The following is a 25,659-nucleotide window of genomic DNA, read 5'->3' as shown; positions in this document are numbered from 1 at the left end:
AACTTTCGTCTCTTTCGGACCCACCCCCTTTTTCTTCGATCCTAGGGATTCCAGCGGCCCGGAACCCAATTCCCCCTTGGGCTTTACTCTCCGAATCTTTATTTTTGAGGAGGGGTCGTGCATAAATTAACCAAAGTTATAATTAAAAGAATTTGATGTATATTATATTTTTTTACATCAATTAATTTGTAATAATTGCTACAGTTTTGTTATATTGGTGATAAAGTTATTACCTAAATTATTTTAATTATATATACGGAGAATTGTGATTGCTTTAAACAGAGCACGGGAAATATGAGTTATATATTGCACTTAATATTTTTAAGGGTAATGCCTGCCATGTTATATAAGGCAATGTGGGTTTCAGTAATATCACAGATAAGGCAGAAAGAATTGGCCATTACAAATAAGATGGTTTGTTTCTACCATACTATATTTCATCACAAAAACTACAAGAAAACGAATATATATATATATAGAGGATGAAATATACTTGATATGAAACAAAAGGAAGAAATATATATATTATATATATGGGGAATAATATCCAGGAAACTCTTAAGATTTTTCGTCCCTTTTTCGCACTATATATTTGCTCCGTATCTTCTATAGTATAGATTGCAATCTTTGAAAGGGGGAATTTTATATAGAAAATGTAGTAATTTCCCTATGGGGAAGTTAGAGGGTTCTCGGATTGCGTGTGCTTTTGCTACTATAGCGTATTGTTTTCTATATATTTTATTGTTTCAGGAACGTCCTCCATTATTACTATCAGATTTAGTTCGGCTGCAGCTAGCTAGCTAGCACCGTTTCTGGTTGTTAGGTTTTGGGTTTTTTTTCTTCGCGCTTTTCTCCCGCGCTATCTGTCAAGACAATTCTCAGATGTTTCATAATTTAACTTCTCCATCTTATTGAGAAGAGTGGGATGGGAAACGGATAGGATAAGATGAAAAGAAGAGGGATGTTGTAGTATGCGCGATGGTTTCTTCCTTTTCATCTGTCTGCGCATGCTCTATAAGATCAGGATAGATTTAATTTTAGAAGTAGGAATGGAGAACAGAGTAATCTGGGCGCGCGTCAAAGTCCCGAACCCCCCCCCCCTTCCACGGAACGGAGGGATATAAAAGAAGAGGCGGGTCATAGCGACAGAGGGAATTATGTATTTTTTCGCCGTCCCCATCAGCAACCTCATCAAAATGTAGTTTAAGTCAGCCAATAAAATAATTTAAACTGTTCGTTACGTGTTGGAGGGAGGAGCTCTATACTGGGTGGTCTATGAGTCGGACTGAAGTAAATACTGTTCTCCATTCCTACTTCCAAAATTAAATCTATAACTGATAAGATTTATGATAATTACCACCATGGTGTGTGAAATTCTGTAGCAGCTAATACTTGAAATTACCCCCAATAGAGGACTTATTTCAATTGTATGAGTAGTATACGTCACACCCCCTAATTAGTCTTACCACGGTTATGGCCGCCATATTGGTGGAGTTCAGCTTTTATTCTCACCAGTATGGCCTCACTAAACTTAGCTCATCCCTCGCAACCGAAAGCTCTATTTATTGTCTCGTTTTGTTCAGAGTGAATGTCAATAGCAATAGCGTCAACAACCATCCCCATTTGACCTTTAGGGTCAATTTAGGTTCAGTAAAAACCATGAAATAACGGACTATAATTTAACCCTAGCCGTAGGTATTTTACTTTTTTTAATGAAGCTTGTATACTATAGTAACTAGTTTATTAAGTAACTGTAGTCCTCGAGATAAGGAAGCCCAACGGCGCGTGTCCTGAACTAAAGTCGCTCTGCTCTGCTCCGGTGTGCCCTTAGAGCCAACTTATTCTTGAAAGACGTAACGATAACACTCGGGGCTGCACTGGGGCAAATTTAGGCCTTACTACCGTACTAATCGAATGAACGGAATGACAAATCGGGGTTGGACGATCGGCCAAGCGTAAGATCTTCGACAAGTTCCTTAGTTACCTTTCTATGCTAATGAGTTCTAACGAGACCCGCTGGCCGTTTTAAGTGAATATACCTCGGCCCTCGCTCGCTCGCTCGTCTTAACCGCGGGTTCCTATCTTATCCAATTCTATTGTAGGTCTTCAAATTGAATAGGATCGTCTCTCTCCCTCTCCTCTTCTCTCTCTCTCTCTCTCTCTCTCTCTCTCTCTTGGGCAGTTCGGTCAACCGTTATTTAATGCGGATATGTTATTGGAAGGAGAGAATGAAACTGAAAGAGTGTCTCTAATAATGTTTTGTAGGTCTTTTAGCCCGTATGTCCGCAGGATTAATTTCACCCTTTTCTCATAAATGAATTATTTAAATCCGTCCGTCGTTGGCCGTCGAGAAATTTATTTCCTTCTCAGGTTTCTTAATTTTAAACGCATGCGCTTCAGGGTTGCAACTAATTTGATATTAAAGCATCTTCTACATTCATTCAGGTTTGGAAATGAATTATCTCTGAATCTAACAGAATTCTACAAGATTTTTAATTCAGTCTGTTGATAGATAGCGGTTTAATTGCACAAATTACTACCAACGCTTGGGAGCTGGGGTAGTAAATATTTTGCTTTCGTTTTCTAAGATGCAACGTACGCGTTCTCTTTTTCTCTATTTGTTTTTGATTAAGTTGAGGTAATATAGGAAGAATTGATATCAAGTTTACTAGGGAGAAGGTATAATATGCCTAAGTATTCGCGCGCCATAATCCCAGTCACCCTTTAAAAATACAAGTGGGGGGGGGGGCGTAAAAGGAGGCCGGGCTATTTCGTCTCTCCTCAGTCGGAAAATACGTAATTTTCGTCATTCGCGTCGCGCTGATGCGAGTTTTCAAGAACCAATGAGATAATGCTGGTTGTAATTTAGAGGCGGGGATTAACTCCGGAACTACTATACGTTTGGACTGGAGATAAAGCTAGAAATGTGGCGAATTTATACCTTCTCCCTAATAAACTAGATATCACTTCTTGGTAATAGATTAAAAATACTTTTGATAATACCTAGCTAATAATGGAATGTTACGTATCCAATTATGTATTTCAAAGAACTCGTGAAAACATCTCACGTATAATAATATTTGAAACTCATCTCAAGTATGACCACGAATGTAGCTGGGTACAAAAAAAATTAATATTATTTTTACATAATAGACAGGGTGTTATTATGTCGGGGGAGTGTGTTATTACAGAGTATTAAAAATTACCCTCGGAGTTTAGGGTCTTTCAGTCTACGGACGGGGGGGGGGGTTAGAGATGGGTGCGTGGCCGATGCATGGGCGTATTCCCGCTTTATGCTTCTTGGATTTCATTATATTATGCCCTTCCTCCCTCTTTACATCTTTTAGTGGTCAATGAAGCGTTATTAAAAGTTGGAAACTTGGGATCATTCACGATGGGTAGTGTTCGTTCTAATTGAATTAATACGTACAATGCTGTGGCGTAGGGGCTTTTGTTGTTACTACTATTACAGACGTTTTGGCTTTTCCCTTACCGTATGTTCATTGATTTTACAGGGTTTATATACTTGGTAAACCTGAAAAAAATTATGGTATAGGAAGATTCGTAGGGATTTTAGGCTATTTATAGGTTTCGGGGGTATTTGTAGTGGGATTCTTGGAAATTTCGGGGTATTTATAGTGGGATTCGTGGAAGTTTCGGTGGTATTTGTAGTGGGATTCGTGGAAATTTCGGTGGTATTTGTAGTGGGATTCGTGGAAATTTCGGTGGTATTTGTAGTGGGATTCGTGGAAATTTCGGTGGTATTTGTAGTGGGATTCGTGGAAATTTCGGTGGTATTTGTAGTGGGATTCGTGGAAATTTCGGTGGTATTTGTAGTGGGATTCGTGGAAATTTCGGGGGTATTTGTAGTGGGATTCGTGGAAATTTCGGGGGTATTTGTAGTGGGATTCGTGGAAATTTCGGGGGTATTTGTAGTGGGATTCGTGGAAATTTCGGGGGTATTTGTAGTGGGATTCGTGGAAATTTCGGGGGTATTTGTAGTGGGATTCGTGGAAATTTCGGGGGTATTTGTAGTGGGATTCGTGGAAATTTCGGGGGTATTTATTTTTATTTATAAAATACATAGAAATTTTGTGGATTTTGAAGTAATTTCTAGAAAAATTCAAAGAAACTGCAGGGACATTAAAACATTTTCTGTAAATCAAGTGAAATTTGTAAGAACCCTGTTACATGAACGTCCCTCCATGAATGTTGTTCAGGTTGAAATATATAACAGATATGTTCAGGGGAACGTGAAATAGGGCGATAATTGAAACTCCATTTCACGCGGCTTTAAACTGCATTCATAGTTGCATCATGAACAGGGTAGGGGCGGGTTTTGTATCCGTGGGGTCCCGCCGGTTCGTTCCCATGGGTGCCCTCTCTCGCTTGGATGATCTAATCCCCACAATTCGTTCCATGGTACGGTTATCAACTTCCATAGAGGTCAAACAATCTAATATAGTGATACAAACTTACCTTGGTATTGTCAAGTTATCTTGACTTTATTTCTACGGGTTTTTGTACTTTATCAAAGTATACTATTGGTCAGTTTAAGGTCTATGTAGGGTGTTTTGTGAGGTTTATTAAAATTTCAATAAAAGACAAGAAGAGCGGGGAGCTTGTTGGATATAGTGGTAGATGTTCATAGGGGAACTCTTAACCATATAAAAGCTGGCTGCGGTGTTTTGTAATAATGGATTATATATCAGATTGGATTCCATCACTTGATTACGAACAGATTCGGTTATTGATTGAAGTGGATTTAATAGAGGCAGAAGTAAATTGACAATAACGGAAAGTGAGACACGTACTATATGGTGCGTTTTATTTAGCAAAGTTTGGTTTCACTTTCTCGCTAGTGTCCTTTGGTCGATCAATCAGATTCGGCTCTTCGTTGTTGTGACATTGAAATTGTCATATCTTGGTGTGCTATATTTAATATAAAACTAAGCAGAGGTCAAGCTAGGGGTCAAATTTTTCGTTGTTTCGGAAAGTCTGGGTTCTATTTCTCTTAAGCTTCTTTGGTCAAACCAATCAGTGCTGCACGTTTGTTTAGACCTTGGAATTATCAGCTCTTTGTGTCCCATGTTTAATATAAAACTAAGCAGAGGTCAAGATACTCAAGCTAGGGGTCAAATTTTATTTTTACTTACGTTTTTTGTGGTTTCGCTAGGCCTTGCTTCTATATCTTTCAACCTTCTTTTGTCGACCAATCAGAACTCCGAGTTTGTTTTTAAAACCTTGAAATTATCATCTCTTGATGTCCCCTATAAAAACAAAGGTCAAAGGGGTCAAAATTAATTGGTTTATTTAAAATTTAAATATTTGAAATTACTCTTAACCAAACCCGCATCATTGAATATTTTTTTAACTTAGCTAAAATTATAAATTGAAGGTTTTGTAAAATGTTACAGACATTTCTCGGAAAACCGTGATTTTATTTTTTGTTGAAAAATACGGTGGCAGGTGTTGTTAGTTGTCGGTATTATAAAAACTTAGTTCAAACTCCGGTATAGTGGTAGTATAGTTGAACCTAACCAAGTTTGCAGTGGTTAGGAAAGGGAATGCTTGTATAACCTTTACTGTTTGAGCCATGCAAACTATGGTTGACCTTACCCGGGGTTACCTTCTCGTATGTATTTTTCTATGGTGGCAGGGCTCCTTTTTCAAGAAGCTAGTCGCCTGGTTGAACCCCGAGAAACGGAATGGTTGCGTTTTGAATGACTTGTATGGGCGAAAAAAAAGAAAGAAAATCTTGAAAAGAGAAATTTTATTTCATAGACATATTTTTGCCCCCTACTTTTTAGGCCTAAGAAAGTCGTCGGTATTCTTTGAATGTGTGTACTTGTATATTAAAGGGAAAGTTTAGGCAACGTAACATTGTAAAAGTCCGTTCTTTTAAGGTATAACCGGGGATAGATTTAATTTTAGAAGTAGGAATGGAGAACGGTTAGTTCCCTCCAACACGTAACGAAAAGTTTAAATTATCTTATTGGCTCACATAAACTACGTTTGAATGACGTTGCTGACGGGGACGGCGAAAAGTACGTAATTCCTTTTTACCTCTGTCACTATGACCCGCCTCTTCTTTCATACACCCCCCCCCCGTCCCGTGGAAGGGGGTCCGGAACTTTGACGCGCGCCCACACATTACTCTGTTCGCCATTCCTACTTCCAAAATTAAATCTATCCCTGATATAATGTTATGTTTTCCTGTACTTTTCCTTTAACTTACTCAAGTTAGCCGTAATACTGATATAATGTTATGTTTTCCTGTACTTTTCCTTTAACTTACTCAAGTTAGCCGTAATACGGGAGAACTGCGCAGTTTAATGTTAGTAAGCCTCGAGTTGCGCATATTGAATAGGGAAAGATTTTTATGCATTTTTCTTCTGGTCTGCCAAGTTTTACCTACCTTGTTTGCGTATACAACGGTATTCAGGTAGTTGTAGCAAAGGGGAGTGAGATGTTTTCAAGCGAGAAAGGAGAAAGTTTTATATATGTGTAGTATTGTGTGTATTTTATTTCAATGTAGTTGTTGTAAACTTGAAAACTTCTTAAACTGAAATTGGCTTAAATTAAGTTCCAAAGTTTGTTTAATTTAGTTAGTTATGGGTCAATAGTCGTAAAAATTTATTATTTTTTATTTAGTTGTGTCACGTGGTTTGGTGAATGTGGTTATGGAACTGGTTTTGTGTGAAAGTACATAGCCAAAGTTTAGCCATTTAAGTATAAGTCATTTGATATTTAAATATATATATGTAAGTAAGAGAAATACTAATAACGAAAACTAAAGCCAATCCTTTTGCGCAGTTGCAGACGCTACATATGCCCCCCCCCCCTAAAAATAAACGTCTATATAACCTTGAACCATTTTGAAATAACGTCTATTCAAATGGAAAATATATATTTTAATTTTTTCTTCTTTGGGCTCAAGTCAAGATTCAAGATTCAACTTTCAAGTACTTTAGTAAATATAAGTTATTACTTAACTTAAGCCTTGGCTTACTGGGGAATAGCAGCAGTAACACAACATAACCGTTATTTTTCTTCTGTTAAATTTCAAAATGATTTTGAATTTGAGCCAACCGAGGGGGTAGACACTTCAGAACTCTGGTGCACAATATGTCTTGAACTCAATGGACTGTCAAAGCAGAATTGTGAGTTCCGATGGCTTTGAACTCAATGCACTGTCAAAGCTGAACTCTTTTGAACTCCTCAGGTGTACACAGAGATTCAAAGTGTCTACCCCCTCGGAGCCAACCAACCTCGGTAATATTTTACGACCTATCTTATCAATAAGACATGTTCTGTAAGATTTTTTTTAAGAAGCCCAAAAAGGGGTTGCGTTGTGTATAGCTTTGGACAGACGCGTGGGTTTTGGTGGTAAATTAACTCCCGTTTTAGTTTAAAATCGAGGTTATCGCAAGGATTACCGTGATAAAATTTTGAAAGGGTGTAATCAACCATGGGTCCTAAATTAATTCTAATTCAATTGTGATTTGAATGAAAAGGACCCCTACTTGGATATCAGGGAGTATATCCAAAAACTCGCGAAGGTTGACATGTATGGTTTTGTTTTGAAACTTCATTTTTTGTCGAGTTTTTTTATTGAAAGATAGTAATCCATTTTTATGTGGTAATTATAAAGCGCATTTGGTTAAAAGAAAAATTCACTTATCGTGAATAGATTTTAAATTGTTAAACATTAATGTTGAAAACACCTTATTAACCTTTTGTAATTTTTTTCAGGTATATCCTTGGCATACTTTGACCACAAAACCATTTTAAATTACGGAAAATTCATAATTATAAATTAACGACATCGGTAATAGAGCATCAATCAAGGGTGGACACAATGTAGTAGACGTCTGATTTGATTGGAGTTTCATGGTTGACAGACAGACTTGGTAGGTAACTTTTTTACTTATCTTTATTTTTATTTCTTTTAGTTGTGTAATTTTGTTGATAAGTTAGGCGGAGTTTATCTCAACTTAGGTTAAGATTGCGTTGCGTCGAACGTGATTCAAAATAGTTTTATGAATCATTCGCATTTTATTTAGTTGAGTGGGATGGTATTTGGGTCGGTGCTTGTAAAATATATATTTAAATTCGTCTCGTATAGGGGTTTGTTTTGACTTGGTTGTTTTTATTTATTTAAATATTTTTTATTATGAATTTGAATAATGGATTAAGTTGACGTAGGTATTTAGTATTCGGGGTATCTTTAGCGACAGGGGCTGCTTCACGCAGTCCTTTATGTGATTGGACCCTTCTATTAACAAACTGCGTTGCGTTTTAATCACGGACTTTGTTTTTAACTAAATTTCTTATTTTATTTTTTAAAAAGGATGTTTTTTCAATTTGAATTTATCTCCCTCTCCCAAAAAAAAAATGTTGGTTATTTTTCGTTTACGGGAATGACATCATCAAAATAATAAATAAAACTAGTGGCGAAAGGCGTTGATAAAACTTTTTCGAATTTATACAACCTCTTCCTTCACTGTTAAATTTTATTGTACAGGTTTTTATTTTATTTTTTTTTCCAAATTTTGAATTCCTTCTTTTGAATTCTTTTAAATTGAAAGGTTGTAAACATTACCCCTCAAAAAACAACTTATCTTTTTTTATTAAGTTATTGTTGGCAAAACAATACCCTTTGGAAATTAATGAATAGCTCTGATACTTCAACCAAGGCTTAATATGACTCTTAAGCCTTGGACAGGTGGTGAAGATGGTAATAGCGATACTATAGTTTCAAATGAAATTTAACCCTCGGGTGGGTTTTTTGAATTGAAACATTCTATTAGCGAGAAATATACTGTAGGATGATCTCGAGTGATACTGGATAATCACATTTTATTAAGTTGTTGTTGGCAAAACAATGCCCTTAGAAATTAATGAATAGCTCTGATACTTCAACCAAGGCTTAATATGACTCTTAAGCCTTGGACAGGTGGTGAAGATGATAATAGCGATACTATAGTTTCAAATGAAATTTAACCCCCGGGTGGGTTTTTTGAATTGAAACATTCTATTATCGAGAAATATACTGTAGGATGCTCTCGAGTGATGCTAGATAATCACATCTTTTTTTGTGTGTATGTTTGTTGTCGATTTTTATATTTTTTATTGGGGAAGGGGAGAATGAGGAATTACAGAAAAGGTTCTGAAATTTTACAGCGGCCATTGTATTTCCCGCGTGTTGTTTTTTTTTTCTTATTTTATTTTTGAAAGCTTTACTGTTATATTGTTTCATTCGCATCGCAAAATATATATGGATGGGTTTTCATTTCTGATAGTTCTTTTTCTATTTGCACAATTTTTTATTTATTTTTATTTTTATCTTTTTTAGTTGAGGGATTAGATTTTTCTCTTTCAGTCCTTTTGATAGGGATTTTATTATTCCCTTTTATTGTGAAAGTTTCTCTAGAGGGTTCTACTTTCTGTAAATCTTTTGTTTTTAACTTTCTATTAACAAGGGTTTTAAATTTCGTAAAAAAGTATTAATAGAATTTCGATTCATGGTCCAGTTTTTCTTTTTACAGAGGTGTATGTGCCATAATTTGAACTCGTGACCCCTTGACCCTTCAACTAATGCGTGGGTTTTTTATTTTTTGCTAGTGGTCGTTGTGTTCTGCGCATTGAACGCTTGAACCCTTGACCCTTGAAATAATGCGTGGGTTTTTATTTTATTCTGGGGTTGATGGTGTTCTGCGCATTGAACGCTTGATCCCTTGACCCTTGAAATAATGCGTGGGTTTTTATTTTATTCTGGGGTGATGGTGTTGTGCACATTGAACGCTTGACCCTTGAAATAATGCGTGGGTTTTTATTTTATTCTGGGGTTGATGGTGTTGTGCACATTGAACGCTTGACCCTTGACCCCCTGAAATAATGGGGTTAATTTATGGGTGTTAATTTTTAATTGTGGTGTTCTATACAATGAACTCTTGACCCTTTAAATAATGGGTGGGTTAAATGTATGGGTTTTAATTATTTTTCTATTGGTTGTTCCGCGCTTTTTGAACTCTTGACCATTGGACCCCTTTGAAAGTGTATGGTCAAATATTATATAGCTGTAGATACTTTAAAGCAACTTAGTGTTTTAAACTTATAGTTAATTTTAAATTACTTTATAGAAGCTCCCTGATTTGAAAAAAACGTGGGGCGAGAACACACCACTACCCTTAAATAATTCTGAAGGTCATTTTACTCAATCGAAGACCAATTTTCAATTTCATCAAAAATTATAACCCCCCCCCCTCATATTTTTTTCATTCAAATTGAAAATTTTCAACCGGAACTTTGAAATATATATTTTGATATCGTCAATCGATAGATTGATATTTCATGAATAATTCCATAAAATTAAAGTTAATTATAGTCATTAATTACTTATACTAAACACGTTCCATGGATACATAGTTCTATACTAACCCCCTTATAATAACTAAAGAGCCATAAATTTCGACTTACTTACAGAAATCTTAACTCAGGATATATTTAAGTAAAAAAAAAGAAAAAATTTCTAGAAGAGTGTAATAACTATGTCTAATCCTCCTTTACTTGTCAAACTGGTTTCTTGAAAGAAAGAAACGAACTATTAAAGCTTTCGTATTTTTTTTAAGAATGACACTGATATTGAGGCACCTTCCTTAGGAACTTTTTTTTTTTTTTTTTTGATCTTGTCTTCTAAGTCATCCAGTAAGATATTAGACCATTGAGAAACAGAGGAAAAAAGATAGGAATCGTACCCTCAATATTTCCCACGTGATGTATCCACTTTCTACAGGGCTTCATTCGTTGCCAAGGCCCGTTAGTAAGCCTCGGCTTTATTTTTATTTTTTTTTTCCCCCAATTAAAAAGAATACGAAAACTTAACTTATCGTCGGCCATATACTACTACTACCCTATCAAAAGCAATAATCGTTTCTAATTTATTTCGTAGGCGAGGGTTGTTTAGACTAGTAGCACCCTATGTTATTTGTATGTAGACTTTAATACAGCCACAGCTCGGAAACTGCCATTACTCTGTTAGGGAGTTGCAAGATTGGTTGACAGTGGGTTTTACTGGATGCGCCTGGTTTTTTAGGGTTTAATAGTGGTGTAAGGTTAAGTTGTCGTGTCTGAGAATGAGATAATATAGGAGATGGGTTTACTTCAGTTAAATGTTGGCCATTAAGGAAAAGTGCTCGATTCTAAATGCGTATCGTCATGATTATTTTTAAAGGCGACTTAAGTTTGAAGGAGAGTTTTATTTTTGTTTATTTTATTTTATGGCCAGGTTTAGTCTGAGGAAAGGACCGTGCTTCAGATATCTTTATTTATTTATTTATTTATTTTAATCGATGGAGGGTGTAAAATAATTGATATTTTTCAAATTGAAAACTGTCTCTATCTAAAATATTAAAGAAGGTAGGGTGGTAGCTTGTAATTCCGAACACTTTTTTAAAATCGATTGAAACATGACACACGTATAATGTTATGAGAAATATTTGATATTGTACCAAATAGCTTGAACATTTGCGCTACTTTTGAGCCTATTTTGAGCCAAAATTACCGGTAACTTGTGGAGAAATATCTATTTCCCCATTTCTAGTAGTGGCGTCCAATTCCGAACTGATGTCTTGTAATTCCGACGTAGGGGGTTTCAATTCCGACCCCCCGCTTCCAATTTCTGACCCCCCGCTTCTAATTGCCGACCCCCCGCTTCTAATTTCCGAACCCCCGCTTCTAATTTCCGACCCCCCGCTTCTAATTTCCGAACCCCCGCTTCTAATTACCGAACCTGCTTACAGGGTTGGCAAAAATCCGGATAATTTGAATAAAATCCAGACCAGTGGTTTTTATTGGATTAAACCGGATTTTTTAAAAACACGAGTTATTTTAGGGTTTTTTGAAGGCAAAGTACTTCTGTGTAGCTCTTATTTTAGTTTTGGGGCACTTCCCGACCCCTAGCCCCGATTCCAATGTAAAATAGTCTGCTAGTTTAACTGATAAAATGTTTCATGAAATCAATTTATTTCCTGAGTGCACGAACCTAACACTAGCGCGGCTCCAGTGGATCCCTTACAAGGGGACTTTCCTTCTAAACTCCGGGTTTGGCTTGGCAAAGGCTAGTGGGCGGGATTTATACATGCACGTACAAATTCCGCCCACAAATGCCTCTAGCTTTCCCAAGCCAAAACTGGAGTTCGTAAGGAAAGTCAAGTTGTCCACTGGAACCAACGCTATGCTTTAAGTTCGAGTAATACTGGAAAAATATTGTAAGCTGTAACTGGACAGTAACCGGTAACATAACTATTAGTTTTATCATTTATAATAAATAATCTTTAGTTGTCGCGTCATATATTTTTCCCTTGTTTCTGGTTGTATTTTAATTATTTTTATGGCACAAAATAGATTTTTCCCCATTCATAATTAAGCCGGATATTTTACGTGGTTTTTTAACACCACCACCTGTAATGTGGTATAACTATGGTGAAATAAACTTCAGCGCCTATCTCATTTGTATGCTAAATTGGGATTATCTAAAACTGAAATATTTTTTTCATTAGGTGAATCGGGATAAAATTCCCTAACCAAGGCTTAAGTTTTGGGACGTTAATTCTATAATAAATTTCGCTTTCAAGTTTTAAATCTCTCGTAGGTTAATAGGATAAAAAAGATTATTAATAAATGCAACAGCGATTTACATTACCTTGATCGTCATATTCCATATTCAAGTAGGTATAAACCTTTAGCGACCCGTTTATGCAAAAGTTTGAAACGCGCGAACGCAAATTTTCAAACTTGGCGCGAGATTGAACCGTTATTTTTTTTTATCGCGGAATAGTGTACGAGTACGAGTGACGGCGCCGCGGCGGGGAGGGAAGGAAACAGGGACTTTACGCTAGCCGGGTTAAACTAAAGTTGTCTGCTTGAAAAGCCCGGGAAAACGTATCGCCGTATTATCGAGGATAACTAATCTGTTAAACCATGTCGTTTAATAGCGTTAAATTTAATTTTACTGTCGATAATTTATGATTAATGGAGTGTTGTTTCGAGTGGTCGGAATTAGCTGCTCGCAAAGGTTTTTATAAATATTCTTTTATTAATTTAATTTTGAGCCAAAATTTCGTTACGAATGCTTATTTTGTGGGGGAAAACTTGACGTTTTGGCTGAAATTGAGTTTATTTGCCTCTGATTTATCTGAAGAAAATGAAACCTTATTTTCGGAGGCATCAGGGTCGGCATTCCCTTTAATTGACATTAAATTAAATTCGCAAATTAGGTACATTTTTATTTCGTGTCACATCGTTCCCTGACTTTTAGATATGGATTTGAAATGATGTTTTTCGGATAGACAATGAATCAAGGCATAATTTAAGCCTATTTTTCACGGTCTAAAGCCTCGCAAGTAAAAGAAAAATCAATTTAAAAAAACTGTTCGGAATTAGAAGCGTTCGGAATTACAAGCCACCACCCTATGTGTTATTAAATTAATGGTCTATTTTGTGAAGCAAATGACGTCATGCTTTGGTATTAAATTCTATTGGACTAATACCGTCTGGCGGATTCGTCCAATAGCGGCTTGGTGGGAGAGCCTAACGTGTAGTGTTTATTACGTAAACTTAATTGTTATTATCTTCTATAATATTGTAGATGGAAACGTGGTTTTAATTTATATATTCACTATTTTATACCCTCTTTCGATTAAAAAAATTCTATCCTGATAAGTCCCTTTTATTCTATTATTCGTGGTATATTTCAGTAAGTTCATGATTTTTAATTAATACTTCAAAGAAATGTATTTTTCATCTTCCAATATTGAAAATTATCGCTAAATATTTCACAATTTTTTTTTTTGTAATATCATTTTAGTTTCCTTTTTAAGTTATAATGAATGATAATTTTTTATCTCTTTCGATTACTAATTTGGGAAATTAGGGGGGGGGACTCATAAAATGGGTTAGGTTTTATTTTTCTTTTGAAACTTGTCGCAATATTATCAAAATGAGATGCGAATTATTTTACGTGTCCATCCATTAATATTTAATAGTATATAAAAAGTACCAGAAACCTCTTTTTAAATATTTAATTTGAACCCACATACATCTTAGAAATTTTCTAAGGTTTTTAATAATTCTAGTCGTATAAAATGTATATACAGGGTGTTTCTGATAAGTCTGCATGTATAAATTAAGGGGTTGATGTTCTTTGGGAAATTAATTTTGAGTCGAAAATGTTTTAACTTCTATCTCCATTTAAAATGGACCGTTTTGTTTGCCCTATAAGGGACACTGTTTGTCGAGTTAAGATTGCATTCAGAGTATTTTACGGATGACCCCTTAAATTTAATTAAGAAACTGATTTTAAGACAATTATTTCTAATTTAATTAAGGGGTCATCCCTAAAACACTCTTGAAAATCATAACTCGAAAACAGTGTCCCTTAGCGCAATCAAAATGGAGATAGAAGTTACTACATTTTCGACTCAAAATTGATTTCCCAAAGAACATCAACCCCTTAATTTATGCATGCAGACTTATCAGAAACACCCTGTATATAGATAGCCCCAAGGTGCGCTAGCCTAAGTATATGATACGAGTGGGGGGTCCCCATTTGTCAATATTTAGATCGGCGAGAAAATTACGATCTCTCTGTGAATTGAAAAATTGGTTCCACCGTTCGTTCGTTCCGTTTGTTTTTCATTTCTTTTTGTATAAAATATTCAAGGATTTTATTTTTCCAACCTTCAACAATTTCGAGGTGCTAATAACTCAAATTTCCCTGTACTGTTGATAAAGCGCGGGGAGAATGGTTTTACACTTGGTGATTGGCCCCTTGTTTAACTCTTTTTATTTTTATAAATTTTAGGGTTTAATTTCGCAATAGGATGGTTAAGACTTTCGATTAAAATATTCTTATGTTGTTTACATGACACGTTGCATAAATATCCTCTTTCTTAAACAAAATCGATACATATCTGTATAATTTATATTCCTTTTAAGATTTATATTATACGCAGTTTTAAAATAAGGCTTAAGTTTTGGCGTATAACGCCCCCTATTGGGAATACGTCATTAGCAGTTAGGGGGGTCCCCAGTAGTTAAGACGGCGGGAATTCCACCTAGGGGAATGCCTTTCAAATCTCCATACATCAAGCCAATGATTACCAATAGCTCATTAGAGAGATCCACTCTGGTAGGTCTACTCTAATTACTAGAACCAAATTGACACAACAAACTGCCTTTGTACCCTCATCGATTGGAGGACAGTCAGGGGTTAGAGGTTTCCAACGGACCACCCTCTCTCTCTCTCTCTCTCCAAGCCCAAAATCCCTTTCCATAGGGGGCCCAATAAGTATACATAGTTTCAAATGGCTAAGTTCTAACCCATATATGGACGGAGCTGGGCTTACCAAAGGCTATACCTACGACTTGTTAAATTATACCAGGGATCTCAGTGATTGTAGTTCCTGTTATTGGGAAAGGCCTTGAAAAATTAGGGAAAAGCCTTAAAAAATTAGGGATAAGCCTTGGAAAAATTAGGGATAAGCCTTGGAAAAATTAGGGATAAGCCTTGGAAAAATTAGGGATAAGCCTTGGAAAAATTAGGGATAAGCCTTGGAAAAATTAGGGATAAGCCTTGGAAAAATTAGGGATAAGCCTTGGAAAAAATTAGGGATAAGCCTTGGAAAAAATTAGGGATAAGCCTTGGAAAAAATTAGGGATAAGCCTTGGAAAAAATTAATGATAAGCCTTGGAAAAAATTAGGGATAAGCCTTGGAAAAAATTAGGGATAAGCCTTGGAAAAAATTAGGGATAAGCCTTGGAAAAAATTAGGGATAAGCCTTGGAAAAAATTAGGGATAAGCCTTGGAAAAAATTAGGGATAAGCCTTGGAAAAAATTAGGGATAAGCCTTGGAAAAAATTAGGGATAAGCCTTGGAAAAAATTAGGGATAAGCCTTGGAAAAAATTAGGGATAAGCCTTGGAAAAAATTAGGGATAAGCCTTGGAAAAAATTAGGGATAAGCCTTGGAAAAAATTAGGGATAAGCCTTGGAAAAAGTTAGGGATAAGCCTTGGAAAAAGTTAGGGATAAGCCTTGGAAAAAGTTAGGGATAAGCCTTGGAAAAATTAGGGAGAAGCCTGGACTTTTCACGGAATTCTATTCTGAAAATTCAAATTGTCGCTAAGTTCAACTGTTTATCGTATTAAGGTTAATCAACAGTTGTTTATTAAAAAAAACCTCTACATTGTCACTGTGCGTGCGTCAGGGACGAGATTATTTGTATTGGACTTATAGTTAATCCATTATTCGTATTAGCATAACATATCAATCAGAGGTGCGTTAGGGCAATAGAGATAAAGAGATAGTCGAGCATTAAAGTACCTGGCACGCCCCGAATCGAACCAAGTACTTGTAAAAGAGGAAGCCGCCGCCGATATTATCCAATTCCCCTGTCGCGTCCGTATCGTTAACACGCAATATAATACTATAAGGACAATCTTATCTACCACTCCTGGCTATTACTTCAACGATAGGTTGTATTTTACGTTAGAAGATAGGGTGTACTTCAGTTGGATTTGGTAGTATTTGTCAAGGCTATCAAGGTGTATGATATTGCAAAAATTGTAATGGGTTATTGCTAAGGTTAAGAGGTAAAAGAACGTAAGTTTGAGGAATTCTCGATAGGAAATGCAATTTAGAAATTATAACTTTGATGGCAATTCAATTAGAGAGTTGATGAGTTAGACGTTTGACACTTTAATTTCGTTAAGTTTAAATTCCTCAAGAACTTTCAGGACGTGTTACATCTGAATTCAAATTAGAAAGCACGTGTGTGATTTTTTTTTCGCGCCAAATTAGAAAGCACGTGCGTTATTTATTTTTTTCGCGCCAAATGAGAAAGCACGTGCGTATATTTTTTTTCGCGCCAAATGAGAAAGCACGTGCGTATATTTTTTTTTCGCGCCAAATGAGAAAGCACGTGCGTTTATTTTTTTTGCGCCAAATGAGAAAGCACGTGCGTTATCTTTTCCCGCCAAATTAGAAAGCACATGTGTGATTTTTTTATCTCGCGCCTAATTTGAAGGTTTAACAATATTAAACAAGGTTTTCAAGTTGAAATTTCTTGAAGTCTTTTGACAAGTCCGTTTTAGATCAGTTCAGAAATTCATACATTCCCTGACTTAGGACCTTTTGGCCCCCAAAAGTAAAGTAAAAAAGCTCCTCTCCAAGACCCAGTAATGTATGCCGGTCACGCTATTACGGCGAAAACAGATTGCCAGCGAACCCTGCCTGTCCCAGGGTCCCTTCTTCGATATGGAAACTAATACCCACAGTGGGAAAAAAGTCACCCAGAATAAAGTTTTTTTCTTTTATTTTTATATTGCCGATAGAAAAATATTTGATAAAAAAAAAGAGGGCACTCACTAGCTGGCTGCATCGTGGAGCCTGCGAGCGACCATCTGTTGTCACTGCCTTGATTTACGCCATTATCGTTATACCATCATAAATAATATATGAGAAAAGGCGGGAAATATGGCCCCCAGATAAGGTGGGCCCCTCCTAGAAGGTATTAATTCACTAGTTATGTATTATATAGAAAACAAATAGAGGAATCACCTGTTGTACAACCTAACGCCCTGTATGCTATATAGTGATGAGCTAACATATATTTATTTCCTAAGCCTCGGGTTGGTTATATTGTTCGTGGAATAAGTTAGGAGCTCCCTCTATGCGTCTCTCTCCAGATAAACGATTGTTGAACCTTTCCTCCTAAATTGAAAAACATGGAGATTTATGATTTATTTATTTATGATTTTTACAAGGATGTTTGATATCCTTATAATTAAATTAACATATAAATTCTTACAATAAATTCGCCCCACCTGATTTTAAGTTAATCTACCATAATGGCTGAAAAGATGAACATTTTATTTTATGCATTTATTTATTTAATTTAACTCTTGAATTAATGTCTAATAAGGGATAGATTTAATTTTATAAGTAGGAATGGAGAACAGAGTAATGTGGGCTCGCGTCAAAGTCCCGGACCCCCTTCCACGGGACTTAGGGGGGGGGGTATGAAAGAAGAGGCGGGTCATAGCGGCAGAGGTAAAAAGGAATTACGTATTTTCGCCGTCCTCGTCAGCAACGTCATCAAAACGTAGTTTAAGTGAGCCAATAAGATAATTTAAACTTTTCGTTACGTGTTGGAGGGAGGGGCTCTATATTGGGCTTTGAGTCGGACTGAAGTAAATACTGACCGTTCTCCATTCCTACTTATAAAATTAAATCTATCCCTGGTCTAATACATTAATTTGTGTAGTAATCTATAATTCATAAAAGGAAATAATCGCGAGTAACCCTTTCTACTTCAATTAATTACTTAATTACACGTTTCTTTTCTCTTTTTTTCTAATTAATCGCTTGTAATTAAAGATAAAACTTTTTTTTTTTTCCAATTTCGTGAATTGAAAAAAAAAAAAAAAATATTACGAATTGAGGAGTATTATTTCGTTTTTATCTCTGAAACAAGATCTTGACTCAACCGGAAACTTGGAGATATTTTTTTAATTTTTTTTTGTAAGTTTTTAAACTTTAGTTAACGCCCATTTTATGTCAGAGAATTTCTTATTCAGAAGTTAAGTTTTAAATCATTCCATCTCCTAGGTTTTTTTTCTTTTCTTAAAGCTTAACTCGGTGAATACTCGAGCTTGACTCCCACGCTAAATTTAAAAACATACATTACGGTGTACGGTTCTGGATTCTAAAAAAAATTGTGTGTGTGTGTGTGTGTATATATATATTCGCTAATGGTTGTTGTAGTTGTAGTGTAGTAGTTGCCTCTGGCCCATTTGTCTGTACAATACAAAGTCACCATCAGTCCCCCATGGCGAGAACTTGAAACAAAAAAAAAAATAAATAAAATATAATAAAAAATTAATGGAAAATTCAGAATCATATCATGGAAAAATTTTACAGTAGAAAAGGGATGGAGATTTTATTTGGGGGTTTCTTCGGTATTATCAGGGATAGATTTGATTTTAGAAGTAGGAATGGAGAACGGTTAGTATTTACTTCAGTCCGACTCATAGTCCAGTATAGAGCCCCTCCCTCCAACACGTAACGAAAATTTTAAATTATCTTATTGGCTCACTTAAACTACGCTTTGATGACGTTGCTGACGGGGACGGCGTAATTCCTTTTTACCTCTGTCGCTATGACCCGCCTCTTCTTTCATACCCCTCCGTCCCGTGGAAGGGGGTCCGGAACTTTGACGCGCGCCCAGATTACTCTGTTCTCCATTCCTACTTCTAAAATTAAATCTAACCCTGTTATTATTTAAAACTCATGGAAAATCGTGGAAATGTGAAAATTTCACTTCTTTTTGTAAATTTCTTATGAACCTTCTGAAATATTTCAAAGATTCAAGACAAAAGTTTTGCATATTCTGCAGTTATTATTAATAGACAGGTTAAGAAACGGTATCGTTCATGCATACTGTAATTCCTATGATAACTTGTCATTCTGGTTATTCGTAAGAAATATATCTTAACCTTTCTAGTGTTACAATGAACGGGCACTGACAAAGAGAGAAAAAAAAATAAAAAAATTTAGGAAATGTTTTTTTGAGGGACCGAGGGTTAAAGAACCCTAAAGGCATAATTTTTTTAAATTCAATTTGATGACTTTTTCTACTGTTAGATAAGTTTTTAAAAAAAATTTCCTCACTCTCCTGAATTCGCTAGCAGCTCTTTGGGTGATTTTTGCCGATTTGCTAAATCTGTCGCGCTTGAGGACCAAAAAAAAAAATGTGAAAAAATTAGTGACTGTCTTGAAATGATGGTGGTGAAGAAGAAAAAAAAACCGCTCTGCTAGTTTAATTTTTTCTTTCTCTCTCACTTTTAAGATGTAGGTGTCGCTTTCGGCGCCATTCTGTCCCTCAAGACGCGTTATTTAATCAAGTTACCCCTAGCTATTCCCCCCCCCCCCGTTCCTTTTTGGCCTCACTTAAAACCTTTTTCTTTAACCCCCCTCCCTTCCCAATCCACATCTTTGTCAGTCTAATTACAATTCGTTATTTCAAAGAAATTTAATGGCAAATTGTCGTAACTCCCTTGATTTTGCCTTTTTTTATTTCTTTCAAGACCTCCCATTACGTTTTAAATGAATATATTTGAATCAAGGAATATTGTTAGGAGATGGTTTTAAATGAAAGAGGGTAGGCCTATATTTTATTAAGAATTTATAAACGAGGGCCTTAGAACGTTGGAAGATATTTTAGGGCTGTGATATCAGGTCAGGGACTTCGATTTTTGTGATCATACTTGCTTTGTTTTTACCGAAATTGCAATGTTGAAAGTTACGATAATTGTTTTAAAATTTAATTTGTTCAATTGATTTTATTAGGGATAGATTAATTTTAGAAGTAGGAATGGAGTATTTACTTCAGTCCGACTCATAGCCCAGTATATAGCCCCTCCCTCCAACACGTAACAAAAAGTTTAAATTATCTTATTGGCTCACTTAAACTACGTTTTGATGACGTTGCTGACGGGGACGGCGAAAAATAAGTAATTCCTTTTTACCTCTGTCGCTACGACCCGCCTCTTCTTTCATTCCCCTCCGTCCCGTGGAAGGGGGTCCGGGACTCTGTTCTCCATTCCTACTTCTAAAATTAAATCTATCCCTAATTTTATAAAAATACTGTTACTATTGGTAAATTTTGTTCATAAAATATTAGGGAAATAGTTATGGGAAACCAGCTGCGAAGCTCAGGGAAATAGTTGGGGAAACTTGTCAAATTCGGGAAAAATATATTCTGAAAATTTTATGTCAACCCTAAATGGAGAAAATTTAACAATTTATCAATTTCGAGATGTGGTTATAGTTTTAATTTAAAAATGTAGGAGGTTTTATCTCTAAAACCTTTTAATATGTAGGCTATAATTTGAAAATGTCTAGAATAGCTGTTAGCATTAAAATCGTCGGGTACTTTGACATTTAAATCTTCGAGAGAAATGGATGAAGTCGGATTTAGAATTAAAAAAAAAGAATAAAAAATTAAATTACTTTTTCTCTCTTGGTCGTCGTTGTACTAAACATTCCGTCTCATTAGGTTGCGTTTGCATTTTGGAACCTTCAACCCCCCTTCTTTTGTCCCCCCCCCCGCTAGTATGCGAGTGTCATTTTTACGGGTAATTACCTGTACTGAAACATTATGCCATTCGTCGTTTTTATGGCTTATCTACTATGTTTGTAATTAGTAAATGTTAACTTACGCTACGGTATAATGACTATAATAAATTTCTTTGCCAATAGACCATTATGTATTTAGTAATGCAATGATTCAGTGGAAATACTTTACATCTATGCTTTTACGCGGCGTTTTTATTGACTGTTTTCAATTAGCCACCCAGCGTTTTAATCGTAGTGTAGAACTTAATTACTTTTAAACATTAAAACGTGTTTCTGATAAGTCTGCCATAAATTAAGGGGGATGTTCTTTGGGAAGTCAATTTTGAGTCGAAAATGTAACTTCTATCTCCATTTTGATTGATCTAAGGGACACTGTTTTCGAGTTATGATTTTAAGAGTGTTTTAGGGATGACCCCTTAATTAAATTAGAAATCTTTGTCTTGAAATCGGTTTCTTAATTAAATTTAAGGGGTCATCCGTAAAATTAATACTCTGGACGCAATCTTAACTCGAAAACGGTGTCACTTAGGGAATCAAAATGGAGATAGAAGTTACATTTTTGACTCAAAATTGATTTCCCAAAAGGAACGTCCCCCTTAATTTATGCATGCAGACTTATCAGAAACACCCTGTATATTAAATATCCGTTATTAGTGCGACATCTTGAATTATATAAATGTACACCATAATGTCGTCGCCCCGTTGCTATAGTTACTTATCTATTCCACCATTATAACGTCATCACACTGGCCTTTCCAATTTTAAACGAAACTAACTTATTAACTGCAAAATTATTCAGATTTTAAATTAATTATTTAAAACTATATCCAAAACATTACTTCAGTCTAAATTAAACTTTACTTAATAACTGTTATATTATTCAGACTTTTCGAATTAATTATTCAAAACTATCCTAAACATCGTTTTAGTCTATAATCAAACAAACTTATAAGCTGTTATGTTATTCCGATTTTTTTCAATTAAGTATTTAAAACTATCAAAACATATTGATTTAGTCGAAATTAAACTCGAGTTATCTCTTAATTAATTAAGTCCTTTAGTTATTATTAGAGATACGATAAATACTACAGATTAATCCTATAACATTTAATACAAATTGTACTCTATTATTATCAATCGATTCGCGTGAAATGGAATAATGGACAGATTAGGCTTAGCGGCGTTGCGTATAGAATCTCTATCGTAAAGCGTCAAGAGAGAGGAGATAGGCCTATTGTTAAACGGGATTTTCTACAGGATAAGGAGGCCCAACCGTCAGGGGCTTGATTAGGGCTAGCTCCTAGACCTGAGTTTATCCGGATTAAAGCCCCCACCCCCAATACCCTTGTCACCGCTATGCTATGGTATTAGCGTATATTTAGATATCTTTGGGATATCAGAGCTTTTGAAGGTTTTCTAGAGGGGTTAACGAAAAGAACAATAGACCAATACGAATATTACATGCAGAAAAACAAGCCTCCATAGTTTCCGTCTCTGTGCGCTTTCATGATACAAAAGACTACAGCGCAGGCGCCAAAAAGCGAGATTGAAGGCGGAGTGTTACCCCAGTGTCTTTCTCTCTTAGCCACATTTCCAGCTTTATCTCCAGTCCAAACGTATAGTAGGTCCGGAGTTAATCCCCGCCTCTAAATTATAACCAGCATCTCATTAGTTCTTGAAAACTCACGTCAGCGCGACGCGAATGACAACGAAAATTACGTATTTTCCGACTGAGGAGAGGCGAAATAGCCTGGCGGCCTCCTTTTACGTCCCCCCTTGTATTTTGAAAGGGGGACTGGGACTATGGCGCGCGAATACTTCGGCATCTTATAAATTCTCCCTAGTAAACTAGATATCACTTCTTGGTTATATCGTAATGGTCTATTCTTTTTCACGAGAAATTCCTTATAAACGACTTTTTATAATTATCGTATGATATTGTATTTTTGCACTGAAATGGTCACCCCCTTAAACTTTAATCTCACATCCGACTTAGGATGGATTTTCTTTAGGTCAATGTGTCTCTTTTTTTTAGAGGGGGGAGTTTAAGAATCGATAAAGATCGAAAATTCTTTATTTCCTCAGAGAGGAGGTTTTTTATTTTTATTTCGCAATGGCGGGCGTTTCGAGCTGAATTGGCGGTTTTAACATAATCGGAAATGGGATAGAAGGAGATACCCTATCATATTTAATGCTTTTTTCCACCTCAAATGTTTTATTTCTTTTTTTTTTCTTTTCCAATATTGAGAGCCCACTTTATTGTTTTAAAATGGTTTTGGAATGATTTCCTAGATGGAGAGTTGATTTTTATTTTTTTATTCAGCTTCTTAATGATGTGTTTTTCCTTCTGATGGTTGCAAATGGTGGAACACTTCTACAAGACCCTTTATTATGAGCTTCTTTATTGGTTTAGAGTTGATGAATAGATTTAACTGATTTAAATATTAATTTAGAGGGTAGCCGCGTGTTCTAGCCATAGGAAGCGTTTTATGTTAATCAAATATTTAATATTTGGTTTGTAAAAGTTAGGGAAGAGTCTGGGGGGGGGGTTGAAAAAATAAAATGGGGCTGAAAGGTCACGGAAAGTCTGGGGGTTTTTTTAACACAAATTGGGGGTGAAAGGTCACGGAAAAGTCTGGGGTTTTTTTCTTTTAAAAAAATTGGGCTGAAAGGTCACGGAAAAGTCTGGGGTATTTTTCTTTTAAAAAAAATTGGGCAGAAAGGTCACGGAAAAGTCTGGGGTGTTTTTCTTTTAAAAAAAATTGGGCAGAAAGGTCACGGAAAAGTCTGGGGTGTTTTTCTTTTAAAAAAAATTGGGCAGAAAGGTCACGGAAAAGTCTGGGGTGTTTTTCTTTTTAAAAAAATTGGGCTGAAAGGTCACGGAAAAGTCAGGGGTGTTTTTCTTTAAAAAAAAATTGGGCTGAAAGGTCACGGAAAAGTCTGGGGTGTTTTTTTTTAAAAAAAATTGGGCTGAAAGGTCACGGAAAAGTCTGGGGTTTTTTTTTTTAAAAAAAATGGGCTGAAAGGTCACGGAAAAGTCTGGGGGGTTTTTTTTTTAAAAAAAAAATGGGCTGAAAGGTCACGGAAAAGTCTGGGGTTTTTTTTTAAAAAAAAATGGGCTGAAAGGTCACGGAAAAGTCTGGGGTTTTTTTATTTAAAAAAAATGGGCTGAAAGGTCACGGAAAAGTCCTGAGGTTTTTTTTTTTAAAAAAATTGGGGGTGAAAGGTCACGGACAAATCAGGGTTTTTTTTTAAAAAAATGGGGGTGAAAGGTCACGGACAAATCAGGGTTTTTTTAAATAAAATTGGGGGTGAAAGGTCACGGACAAATCAGGGTTTTTTTAAAAAAAAATTGGGGGTGAAAGGTCACGGAAAAATCGGGGGTTTTTGAACAAAATTGGGGCTGAAAGGTCTTTGAATATGAATATTGAATCTGAAAGGTCACGGGAAAGTCTTTGAATTTGTAAATTTGATCATAAAACGATGTAAAAAGTCGGAAAATTAAAAATTTAGCAGAAAATTCCGTTGAAAATTTAATCGTTGAAAGGGTCAAGAAAAAATCGGGAAGTTGAAGGAATTTGAATCAGAAATTTTATCACAACCAAATTAATTTAGCGAACTTTTAAAAGGGTCGCTTATCATTTTATTTCCAACAGAACTATTATTATTTATATCCAAATAATTCTCGAACCCCTTTTCAATTTCGATGAAAATTATTTCTTTAGTATTTCTCTCTCTGTACCATAGATAGCTCCTAAATTTCCATAATGATTTAAAAGGGGCGAATATTTTCCCGTGCACTTTACCCTAAGTTTGTAGAAGAGACCGGTGTGAGGGGGGGCGTTGGGGGAAGGGAAGAGAACGCAATTATGGGGCATTTTGCCCACACGGTGTCCCTTACGCATTTTGAATGGAATTTTTGGGCTCCTTTTTCTAAATATCATACGATCCAAATCCACCCGTAATTTACCCTCATAACAAAGCCTTTTTAAATGGCTTTATATATCTTATAATAAAGAGCAAATTCCGAATGAAGTAAAGGTAGGAATTCCACTCGCTAAGCTAGAGCTGGGGTCAAATATATTCCGAAATGATTTTTCAATGAGATAGAAGTTCGGTCGAGGTCCGTCCGGTCCATTTCAACTTGAATATTCACCGTATTTATGGACTGCATACTATGAATATATTTATTATCTCATGAATATTTAATATTAAATACATGCAAAACTATTTGAAGGGTGATCTTTTGAGATATGTTCCATAAGTATGACACTGCCAAGTTCTTAATGCTAGACACTTACAGCTCGAGTTAGTTCGAGAACGACAAGCGAGAATAGGGACTTGGCAATTCGGGGTTAGCTCCGCCCCCAGCGCCATTATGGTAAGTTTTTTTTAACAGAATGAAAGCTATACAAGCCCCTCCTCCTGGTATGTTTTTTAGCACTAGTGGAAGGTAGCCT

At 35.8% G+C, this 25,659-nt stretch overlaps 1 protein-coding gene across 2 annotated transcripts in view; it reads left to right on the top strand.

Moving 5' to 3' along the window:
- LOC149676717 (uncharacterized) overlaps positions 1-25,659 on the top strand; it is a 105,227-nt gene that overhangs the window by 55,909 nt on the left and 23,659 nt on the right. For both annotated transcript variants that reach the window (XM_089838350.1, XM_089838351.1), the window contains exon 3: positions 7,756-7,913. The gene's annotated coding sequence lies outside the window, so the exon portion shown is untranslated. The remainder of the gene's footprint in view (positions 1-7,755; positions 7,914-25,659) is intronic.

This window comes from Phalangium opilio, unplaced genomic scaffold (genome assembly GCF_054372755.1).
Source record: "Phalangium opilio isolate 3A_F unplaced genomic scaffold, DU_Popi_V2 ptg000045l_1, whole genome shotgun sequence".
NCBI classification, from domain to species: domain Eukaryota; kingdom Metazoa; phylum Arthropoda; class Arachnida; order Opiliones; family Phalangiidae; genus Phalangium; species Phalangium opilio.
The sequence above is the reverse complement of the archived record's forward strand: the minus strand, read 5'-3'. Positions and strand labels throughout refer to the sequence as shown.